Source organism: Carassius carassius, chromosome 15, assembly GCF_963082965.1.
Source record: "Carassius carassius chromosome 15, fCarCar2.1, whole genome shotgun sequence".
Taxonomy (NCBI): domain Eukaryota; kingdom Metazoa; phylum Chordata; class Actinopteri; order Cypriniformes; family Cyprinidae; genus Carassius; species Carassius carassius.
The window spans coordinates 29392773-29404779 of record NC_081769.1 but is presented as its reverse complement, the minus strand read 5'-3'; the positions used below and the strand labels follow the sequence as shown (position 1 = coordinate 29404779).

At 34.1% G+C, this 12007-nt stretch overlaps 1 protein-coding gene across 1 annotated transcript in view; it reads left to right on the top strand.

Moving 5' to 3' along the window:
- Positions 1-7912: 7912 nt before the first annotated feature.
- LOC132158830 (oxidation resistance protein 1-like) overlaps positions 7913-12007 on the top strand; it is a 158418-nt gene continuing 154323 nt past the window's right edge. The window contains exon 1 of the mRNA XM_059568416.1: positions 7913-8057. The gene's annotated coding sequence lies outside the window, so the exon portion shown is untranslated. The remainder of the gene's footprint in view (positions 8058-12007) is intronic.

Sequence of the window (12007 nt, the reverse complement as noted above, 5' to 3'; positions counted from 1 at the left end):
TCAGACTGCATAGTGTGTGATGCAAAATAAAACAGATACAGACAGACAACCTGTCAATCACCCCAGCCAACAAGTGATATCCAGTCTGCTTTGTCTACAGAAATCTTACCGGCTTTCTGAGGAAGACGATGCATTTTTTATGAACCATTTAAAGAGCATAAACCCTGGCAGACTACACACACACACACACATGCCAAGAGGGCATGTCTGCACACTGACGCAGCGCTATAATATTTCTACATATTGCAATACTCCTAAATAAAACATTTTAGAGCGTCAAGGTCTTCGCTCGTGTTAAATTTGCATTAGCATGAGGTTGCAAATAAACATCTAAACATTTGTTTCTGGCTTGCCTGAAAACCATCTAACTACAGATTGTGGATCAGACTCTGAGAAACAAGTCGGAGCGCCAAATCCCGCATGCTTTCAGAGGCAGGCAGCAGGATTGATCCCCGGCTTCAGATACAGCATTCAGTGAATGTGATTGCTTTTCCCTACTGATTAAATAGAGATATGGTGCAATAATACATTAACTTTTCACCTCAACGTTTGGTTATGTATTGCTGAAGCAGAGCACCAAATGTGTCATTCTCATTCAGTTTTGTTTTAGTGAATAGTGGAGTTTGTTGAGTTTGTTTTTATTCTACTTTGTTAACCAAAGCTGCATTTATTTGATCACAAATCCAGTAAAACAATATTGTAAAATTTTATTACAACTGAAGTTTCACATATTCATTCAAAAATCATTCTAATATGCTAAACCGAAAGACTGGAGTAATAACTGCTGAAAATTCAGTTTTATATCACAGGAATAAACTACATTTCAGAATATATTCAAACAGAAATCAGTTATTTAAAATTGTAATAATATTTCACATGTAAGCTTTAGTTTACTTTTAATTAAAGCAATGTCATTTTGGTGTGCATAAAAGATTTCAAAAATATTAAAATATCTTAATCAGTTATTCCAAACATTTAACCGGTATTATATCTGGTGCTTATTCTTAAAGTAGATATCTACAAATCATTTTCTGTGAAGATGCTTGTTTCATTCATGCAGCCGTGACCTTTGACTTCTGACAGTACAGTAGAGTAGCTCCTCTGCAGTATCTCCTTGACAGTGTCTTCAGCCATCAGACCCCTTTCTTTGATGTTTCTTCTCTCCTGTTTCTAGAGAAACACTGTCTCCCAGCAGGAAGCTCTGTTGTGATGATCAGAGTTTGAACAATCTCCCAATAAATGCACAGAAATTAATAATAACTTATTATTCAGGCAAGCATGACCTTATTTTCCACTTTCCCATGACTCAACTTTTCCCAAAAAGGTTCTTATTCTTAAACTTTGTGCAGTTCATATATCCTGCAAAAATATCCCTTAGTTCATTTGTAGGCCTGAAGAAAGACATGCTGAAGAGGACGATTTATTCTCAGTAACAGCCTAATTTGAAGCCAGAACTCTGAATTTCAGCACATTTTCCAGCAGCCATGGGAGATGTAGCTGTAACTGAGTTAACATAAGCGCTCATGAAAACCCATTTCCAATTTGAGGTATCTGTTCATCTGATATGCCGGGTTCACAGGAAAACGTATCGCGGTGTGGGAGTCGTATCACTGACGGGCATCGTTGGCCTCTGCTGGCCGCTCAAAGCAAATGGCAGGTGCTCATATCTCCCCACCTGATTTCCTGCCAATATTAATTTTACCCTCAACATGTCCATCCAATGGCTCGGGGGCTTTTCTGCTCAATATGGACTCTGCTTTCTCAAATATTCTGTTCAAATATAATGAAAAACTTCAAAGCTCTCCATCATTTTCCTTTTAAATCGTTTATCAGATGTGATTTGAATCATTCGCTGCTTGCATTTCACAAATGCTGCATAAGATTCAAAAGGTGTAGAATTCATCCTTGCAAGATTTTGCTGCTTAAAGTGATGCACAATCTGTCCACCAAAGAAAAGAATTATCTTTTAAAGCCGATCACAAAACTCATCTATCAAAATGTGCTTTTCTTTTAAAGAATACAGTAAATGCCACTTTCTATGAATACAGTATTGTGCCACTCACACAATAGTGTCACATATTTTTTTTAAAAAAGCATTTAGATTTTATATTTAGATTTTTTATTCTGCAATAATTTATATGATATATAAACATATTTTAACGAGAAATATCTACATATATATATATATATATATAGAGAGAGAGAGAGAGAGAGAGAGAGAGAGAGTAATTTGACAATAATGTTAACATTGATATTTGATTCTTGATTATTAGTTTGATTATTGTAGTAAAAAACCTAATAATAAATTTTAATTGCAAAAACATGATTTTTTCTTTTGAATGTACTTTTTTTTTTTTTTAATCATACAATAATGTAACATTTTGTATTGAATTTATTGTATGAAAAAAAAATCATTATTAAATTGTTATTAAACTAAATTAAATTGAATTGTTATTGTTACCATTATTTTACTATTATTAATTGTTACTATTATTTAATTAAATTGAATTGCCAAACACGTTTTGAAAGCAGTCCTATTACCACGTTTTCCCCAAATGTAACATTACCTTAAATTTGTGACACCCAGGAAGCAACATCATTTCTGTAAGATGTTTAAAATGACATAAAAATGGGGTATTTTGTGCCCTATTTACAGAAATTCAATAGCTTAAAAAAATCACCTTTAAACAAACCTTCAGTTCCCTATTGATTTTGCTAATACTGTAGATGTAACACGTCTCTATAGGTGAGAAAAGCTCATCAAAATTCACCTCGTGGGGACTTAAGTGTTTAATCTGCTTCAGGAAACAAAGTAAACAATGTGAAAAATGGAAAAAAAATCTCCTGTGTGCTTTCTTGACTTTTAGCAAGCACTGGAAATGTGCATTTTCTCTTAGCAAGCTATTATCACATTCATGAGAATCCTGACATTTGTGAATATGTTTCCCTTTCGCATGCAAATAGTGGCTTTTCTTGCTTTCTTCACTAATATGTGGAAATAAGGGTCATGTGACTGCCTCAGTATCTGACAGACATGTGAAAGAGGGCCGCTAGCATCTAAGACGGTTTCTGCTGAAGGTCATCGGTTCCTGCTGCGGCTGCCATCTCAACCCTGCTGTTCCGCAGTCAGTCTTGCATATAGGTAATGATGACCTCTCAGACATCAGTGCATGAAGATAAAGGGGAATACAGACCCTAGAGCCTTGCTGCAAAACCTCAAGGTAGTTTTTAAGGCACTATAGGTTAAGACTGTTCAATATTATATATATATAAAGAAGTCTTCTATGGTCACCATTGCTGCATTTATTTGAGTAAAAATACAGCAAAGACAGCAAATTGTGAAATATTATTGAAAATTAAAAGAACATTTAAAATGTTGTTTTTAAATGTAATTTAGTCCTATGATGCAAAGCTGAATTGTCAGCATCAACAGTTTGGGGAAAGGAATTTATTTATTTATAGAAATTAATCATTTTAATCAGCAAGGATGCATTAAATTGATGAAAAGTGACAGTAAATACATTTATAATGTTATAAAAAAATAAAATAAAAAATCGATTTAATTATTTAATAATCAAATTAATGCAGTTTAAGTTTAACTTTTTAAACATTCTATTCATCAAAGACTCCTGAAAAATCAAATGACATTGATAATAATAAGTTATGTTTCTTGAGCAGCAAATCAGCATATTAGAATGATTTCTGAAGGATCATTTGCACGTTTCTATCATTTGTACAACTGCATTTTTCCATCTCAAAAATATATCTAAATTACGGCCTATGTTCTCAATGTCAAATGCAGAAATGTTAATCCATGCATTTATGACCTCAAGGTTAGATTATTTTAATGCTTTATTGGGTGGTTGTTCTGCACGCTTAGTAAACAAACTACAGCTAGTCCAAAATGCAGCAGCAAGAGTTCTTACTAGAACCAGGAAGTATGATATTAGCCCGGTCCTGTCAACACTGCACTGGCTCCCTATCAAACATCGTATAGATTTTAAAATCTTGCTTATTACTTATAAAGCCCTGAATGGTTTAGCACCTCAGTATTTGAATGAGCTCCTTTTACATTATAATCCTCTACGTCTGCTACGTTCTCAAAACTCAGGCAATTTGATAATACCTAGAATATCAAAATCAACTGCGGGCGGCCGATCCTTTTCCTATTTGCTGCCTAAACTCTGGAATAACCTACCTAACATTGTTCGGGAGGCAGACACACTCCTGCAGTTTAAATCTAGGTTAAAGACCCATCTCTTTAACCTTACACATAACATACTAATATGCTTTTAATATCCAAATCCGATAAAGGATTTTTAGGCTGCATTAATTAGGTAAACCGGAACCGGGAACACTTCCCATAACACCCTATGTACTTGCTACATCATTAGAAGAATGGCATCTACGCTAATATTAGTCTGTTTCTCTCTTATTCCGAGGTCACCGTAGCCACCAGATCCAGTCTGTATCCAGATCAGAGGGTCACTGCAGTCACCCGGATCCAGTACGTATCCAGACCAGATGGTGGATCAGCACCTAGAAAGGTCCGCTATTGCCCTGAAAGACAGCGGAGACCAGGACAACTAGAGCCCCAGATACAGATCCCCTGTAAAGACCTTGTCTCAGAGGAGCACCAGGACAAGACCACAGGAAACAGATGATTCTTCTGCACATTCTGAATTTGCTGCAGCCTGGAGTTGAACTGCTGGATTCGTCTGGTCAGAGGAGAACTGGCCCCCCAACTGAGCCTGGTTTTTTCCCATGGGTTTTTTCTTCATTCTGTCACCGATGGGAGTTTTGGTTCCTTGCCGCTGTCGCCTCTGATTGCAAATGAATGCACAGACACTATTTTGACTGAACTGTGATGACATCACTGAATTCAATGATGACCTGCCTTTAACTGTCATTTTGCATTATTGACACACTGTTTTCCTAATGAATGTTGTTCAGTTGCTTTGACGCAATGTATTTTGTTTAAAGCTCTATATAAATAAAGGTGAACTGACTTGACTGGAGTAATGATGCTAAAAATTCAGCTTTGCATCACAGGAATAAAGTTTGTAGTTCACAATGTTACTGTATTTTTGATCAAATAAATGCAGCCTTAAAATCACTACAAATCTTAATTATACCAAACTTTTGGCTGACAGAGTATATCTATAACAAGACTATAATATGAAAAAGCAATTTTAGAAGACAGCTTACGTTAACTTGCTGCTATGCTAATAATGCAATAATTATATATATGCATGTATATTTATTTCAATTTTTTTATATATATTTTGCAGCCTGTACAGTTTAGAACGGCCTTCATATTGCCTATAATGCCCAAAATTGTACTGCAATGGTACAAGCAGCCATTTGTTCAAATATCCACCTATATACAGATGCAGAGTGTTTGGAGGATGCTAACACAATTCATTGCTGGTTCAAATCTCTCTGTGTCTACTCACTGACTCTCTGACTTATTTATGAAAGCCCACCAGGGTATTCATGGGAAGGCATCAGAGGCATTTGTCACAGCTCTCCTGGTATTCACACAGCGCCCATCGATTTCCACCTCTTGAGGCGGACACTCACCATCAATCAATATTATAACAAGTCTTCATTTCTGCTGTGAAAACCCGTTCTTTGACTTCAACAGCTGATTACAACAGAGAATGCCCTCTGATAGAAATGTTAAAATCAGAGCAGCAAACTAGAATTTAATCAATCGCATATTGCCGTTATAAAATGATATAATGATTTGTGTTTAATTAAAAAAATAATATTAGTATATGATGCTTAGTATAAGCATGATGATTAGTATATTAAATTTAAAACCAGTTATTGATTTAGTTTTACATACAGATAAATGTGTCAAGCATGTAAACACAATCAATCATTTCTGATACAGTACATCTCTTAGAACTGACATAGGAACGTAAACAAGTTTGTCCTTGAAAAAGCAGAATCAATTTGAATATTTGATATTCAGTTTAGACCGGGGTGTCCAAAGTCAGTCCTGAAGGGCCACTGTCCTGCAGAGTAGCAGAAATATTCATGTGAGGAAAAGCATAACGGTGAAAAACCTTGAAACCATTCATGCTGATTTATAGCTCCATTCATCTACATGAAAGCTGTAGATTAGGTGATGCATGGATAGATGGATGGATGGATGGATGGATCTTGTGCTTTTATGCTCTCATGCTTGTCATGTGACACACAGCAGCTACAATCTGATATAGGCTTATGTACCTACTAAAAAATAAAAAATAAAAATGGATAAAACCATCACAAAAATGATCTAATGCTTTCCATAACAAATAACATTACAAACTTTTAACCAATAAAAATGGTTTTCTGTAGTGTGTTTTGGGACATTTTCCATTAGGATTTCTTGGATTTAACAAGCCACCAATAGAAAGCAACCAATTACCAGTAGAGACTAATAGGGTTCATTATATACAGTTTCCAGTAAAACCAATACAAGTCCCATTATAACCAGTAAAACCATGACAAATTTTCTAATGGTGTCTAAAGTTTTTTTTCAGCAGGGGTTTTATAAAAATGTTTTATTCAAAATATTCCCATGAAATATCTTCATTCTCAAATATGTGCAAGTAAATGCATTTTGTACCTTTATAGATTATGTCAGTTCTCTATCTAATAAAGTAATCTTAATAAAGAATAACTTTACATAAATATCCTTCTTTTTACTTAAGTATCAGATATGGGTGTCAAACCATAAAATATTTTTAATAGAACTGACTTTGTATTTAATGTGAATTTAATAAAAACATAGTAAGTTACTAATTAGCCTATAATACTTTCATTGTACAAAAAGAGAGCAAAGAACATTTACATTATCAAAGAACATTTTCACTTCAGTCCAGTGACTTCAAGCACTCTCAAAAATTCCCTTAATAATCTCTAAAGTTGTTTACACTGTGAAATTGATATCTTACTTGCATTCGTACATCTTCACTTTGTTACTTCTGATCAGAGAATTAGCTAAAATCCAGTCAGCTAGCGTGAGTGGTGAACAAAACAGCGTTTTTCAGCAGCGGTGACTCAACTGAACACCTCTGATTGGTCCTTAGGATGGTCACTCCCGGGAACCATAAGGTAGGAATACAAGTACCATTACACCCCTGATGTATATAAATAACAAGATACACTCTGTATTTATTGGACATGTAATTTTACAGTAAAATACAGTTTTTGGAAGTGAAAAGGAACTTTAATAATAACAGTAATAAGTATGTTTTCTGTAAATACACTAAAACATCACAAAAATGATGCTTGTTTTTAATATTTCTTCTAAGCTTAACTAAGCATGTATTTATTACCAACATACTTTTGCTACTTTTTAAAAAATATATTAAAATGCAATTCGATACATTTTTAATGCACTTAAAGTAAGCATGTTAGGAGTACTAATATACTATCTGAATTTCAAATACATTTAAGAGTACTTCTTTTTCACTTGCTCTATTATACATTTATAGATAGATAGATAGATAGATAGATAGATAGATAGATAGATAGATAGATAGATAGATAGATAGATAGATAGATAGATAGATAGATAGATAGATAGATAGATAGATAGTTCGAGGAAATTTATTTATGGTTTTCAGTTTTATTTTTACTATAAAACACACACACACACACACACACACACACACACACACATATATATATATATATATATATATATATATATATATATATATATATATATATATGCCTTTATTTATTAGTATTGCTGTGACATATTTATAATGGATATTTTTGCATGTGGTTCATTTTATCTTTACCTTCATTCTTACTTATACAGGAAAAACTGACTTTCTGTATAAATCTATTACTCCCTGTGTATGTGACATAAAGATTTGGTATGATCCATTGCTCCCCTGTCTCAGTGGTTTGGTCTGTATTCAGAAGGTCAGTTTACTCTGTGTGTGCCTCATCCTGCACACAGATGCGCATTACTGTGACCGGCTACATAAACTCATCAGAAACGTCCGTGTACGAGAGACCTGGGACATGGTGAGAGCTTCATTCTGAGAGTGAGTCCCATCTTTCTTTCTTCTCTCTCTCATGCATGTTTAGGGAATGATGCAGCAGCACCTGCATGCTCTTACATAGAGAGTCTTTAACACCTGGATGATACAAGAGTTCATGCATGATGATACAGATTTATAGAGAAGATAGACTAATGTATTTATAAAGAATTTTGGGTGTTGTAGTTGGTTTTGCATGATGTTCATAAATTGGACACACAGGAATCATTGTTGTATCATATAGATGTGCTCTTCCAAGTTTTGCTGTTGTTGTGATTTAATCTTAAATTACATATTATAAACATCATTTAACTTTACTTGATTGACTAGTTTCAGAAAAATCTAGGTTGAAAGTAAGTAATGATATTAATAATAAAATTGTCTTTAATTTCTTCTTTTAGTTTTTTTATGTATTTTAACTGATGGAAACATATTATAAAATTGATAATATTATTATAGATTTTAGTTTGTTATTCATTCTTTTTTTAACATTCTCCTTCAAAGATACGTTAGCTGCCACAAATTGTCTTGCTGTGCAGCTTTGAATGATTCTACTTTTGATTTATACTAAAAACAGAACACAGAAGCTAAACTGATGCGTTTGAAAGCATCCCGTCCTCTCCTGTGAGGAATCCTGTTTGAGTCGCTGCATCAAGATCTTCTCACAGAAACACAACATCTTTAACTTGAGCAATCTTATCTATTTGAAATACGACTCACACATTTAAGAGTAATTTACTTCAAATATTGATTCCTTGTATTGTGTTTTGAATTGTCAGAGCGATGTTCCCTGAGAGCGACTCTGTGACTGAAATCGGAGCTGAGCATTGCTAACAACCCTTGTTTATCTCCAACTGTCTTTAAAATAAAATCTAACTTTTTCTTAAGGACTCTTAAATATTTAAGTACAAATTTCAAATGTTTCAACATGACCTAAAACATGATCATAATGCATATGGCTTTGCTAAAAGTTCTGCCTGCTGAGTTCAGAGAAAGATATTTTTGTGTTGAAAAACAGATTTTCCTTCAGTGTTAAAGAAGGACGTGTGTCATCCGTCTCATACTGTAGGCGGCGCTCTTCATCATTGATGTGCTTCCAGAAAACTTTCCAGCTTGAATCAAAAAGCAGCTTGAGACCTTGAAACAACTTAGTTGCCATTAGTTGTGTGTCATCATAGACTAAATATTGAAAAAGCTGTCCTGAGTGGGGAGTTTAAATGCATATGATATGTATAAAACATTACATTGCAAAGGAAACTAGAAATAGAATAGTATTATTTAATATTTGGAACATTTTGGATAAATCTTTGCAGTGCATATGTTTTATGCATATGATGTTGCAGCAGTGCATTGTGAAATGAAGTCTGACACAATTGCTCTGCTTTACATTGTTCTTAAGAACACTGGTAAAATCAATGTAAAGTGCAGCCTGTGAATATTCATCGGTACAGTTTAGTATTCTTTGACGTGTGAGTTCAGATTAAATATTCAGAGTAGCGCAGACCCACCAGAGGATTTGATTTATCTATAATGAACATAACCTTTCTCTCGGTTCATACAGAACATAGACACTCTGACAATCATGTTTCAAATAATAGATCTCACTCGTAATAAGAGCCTTGGAGTAATACAGCCATTAAAGGTGCTCATTTTATGGTGAAATGTAAAGGTAGAAATCTTGACAGCCATTTGTTTTTCTTGTGACACTAAAATGACAGATGCTTTATCGACTGTTCAAGGCTACAGTGTCATTTGTTCCACTGGAAGATCAGTTATGATCTTCACTCTTTCCTTCTATGACTTAATCATAGTGTGATATATAACATAAGATGTGTATTTGATGCAGCTATAGGACATTGTTCTGCATGTATTGTATTGTATATATTTACTGTTCAAATGTTGGGTTTGGAAAGATTTTTAAAACTTTTTTTTCTCTCACCAAAACTACGTGTATTGGATTAAAATATAGTTAAACATTAATATAATTACAATTTAAAATGCTTTCTATTTACATTTTTTAAATGTAATTTACACATAAAAATAGGGATTCTTTGATGAATAGAAATATTAGAAAAACAGCATTTAGTTTTATATATATATATTACAGACCCCAAAATGATATGTTCCCTTTAGTTTATTATTAAAACAACAGCACTTAACAAATCCACACACTTTTGTTCTGCGTTCAGATTTCAAAAGCTATAAAATGCATTTTCGTATGAGATAAATTTAATGTCATGTCCTTGCACACCATTTATTTTCTATTTCTCTAATTGCACGGGGACCTATTCTCATCTATTAGTGAAATTAAAATTCTGCTCCATTTTCTCTGAAAGACACAGTCACATGAAAGATTGAACATCACGACAGCTTGTTTCTCTCCGGTTATTTCAAAATAAAGGTTTCACTTCAGTGTTGATGGATCACTTATTTACAGCACATAAAAAAAAGGTTTCCAATTAAAACTGTGGCTCTGTTCCAATATAAAGTGAGCTGCATTACAAGAAGAAATTTCTCTCACTCCACCCTCTTGTATACATTATTTCAAAGAACTTACCAAAATGCATTCTAGGATTTTCATCTCCAAGATGCATAGAATGCTTCCTTTTTTAATTTGATTAGAATGAAATATGGTAATCACGCTTTTGGAACATATTTCAACATATTGCCTTTGTAGTCTGCTCAATAGGTTTTGGAACAGAATCACTGTGTTTGTGTTTTTTTTGAGCACTGTAACAATGAATTTTTTTTTTTTCTGTATCTACAGCATTATAGTCAGCTCATGGTATTGCGTAACACTGTAAATGCTAAATCCAGAGAAGCTGGTCAGCGTCCTCCAGGTGGTAGGAGCTTTACTGGTTCAGGCTACAGTGATTTATCATGCAGCCACACTTCATTTATGAATTAATAGTGCACGGGCACAAACTAGTCAGTGATTTATGGGACAGATGGAAAAAGCAGAAATATTAAGACTTTAAAAAGGGTTGTTGTGTGGGACTGAATAAAAATGTATTAAGGCCCGAGCAACGATGGTGTGAGGACCCTATCGCAATTGCTCCTCTTCTTCTTCTTCTTCTTCTTTTTCTTTTCCTCCAAAGTAAATCACATTTTTGAGGACCTAAACGTCCAAAAGTCAGGAAACTGGCGAAAATTTACATCTGATGAAGGTTTCATAAGTGGGTGTGGCAAAATAGCTCGACAGCGCCACCTGTACACATGCAACAGAGTGCACCTAGAGCTATGTTTTACATACATGTACGAAAATCGGTACACGCATGTGACACACCATTACATACAAAAAAGTCTCTTGGTGCAAAATCTAAAACCCAACCGGAAGTCCATTTTTTTAGTTCTTCTGTACGATTTTTGTGCAGTTTTTGCAATTTCCAGGCCTCGTACTTCGACGAAGTCCTCCTACCGTTTTAAATTGGATCATTTTCAAATTTGGTGAGGGTTACCTTACGGCCCTTTATTATTGATTATTAATCAGTGTCTATCACACCTTCCTAAGGAAAATATATGGACCAGAAGACATTGCAATTACTAAATGATATTTAGACAGACTTGAAGAATTTCCAGATCTAAACATGTGCTCTTATTATTTCAGTTATTTTGCCTTTAAAGTAAATAAACACGTGCAAATAATATTCTTGCTTTTGTGAATTTATTTTGATGTTAATTACATTGTGTCTCTTTAATACCATGTGGTATATATATACATGTTGCTGCTGACTGGGCTGATATTTTTGACACACCCACCAAACAAGAGAAAATGTATCTCAAACCCCATTGCGCACCCCATAAATTATAAGTCTGTTAGTGATAGCACTGCTAACTAATGCTGTAAACATTTGTTTCACAGCAATAAACTTCTGTATGTCGCATTTAATTGCATTATATGGTTTTGTGCATGGTTGATGCTGATGTTGTTTTGCAACTGATTACCCCTTAGCAAT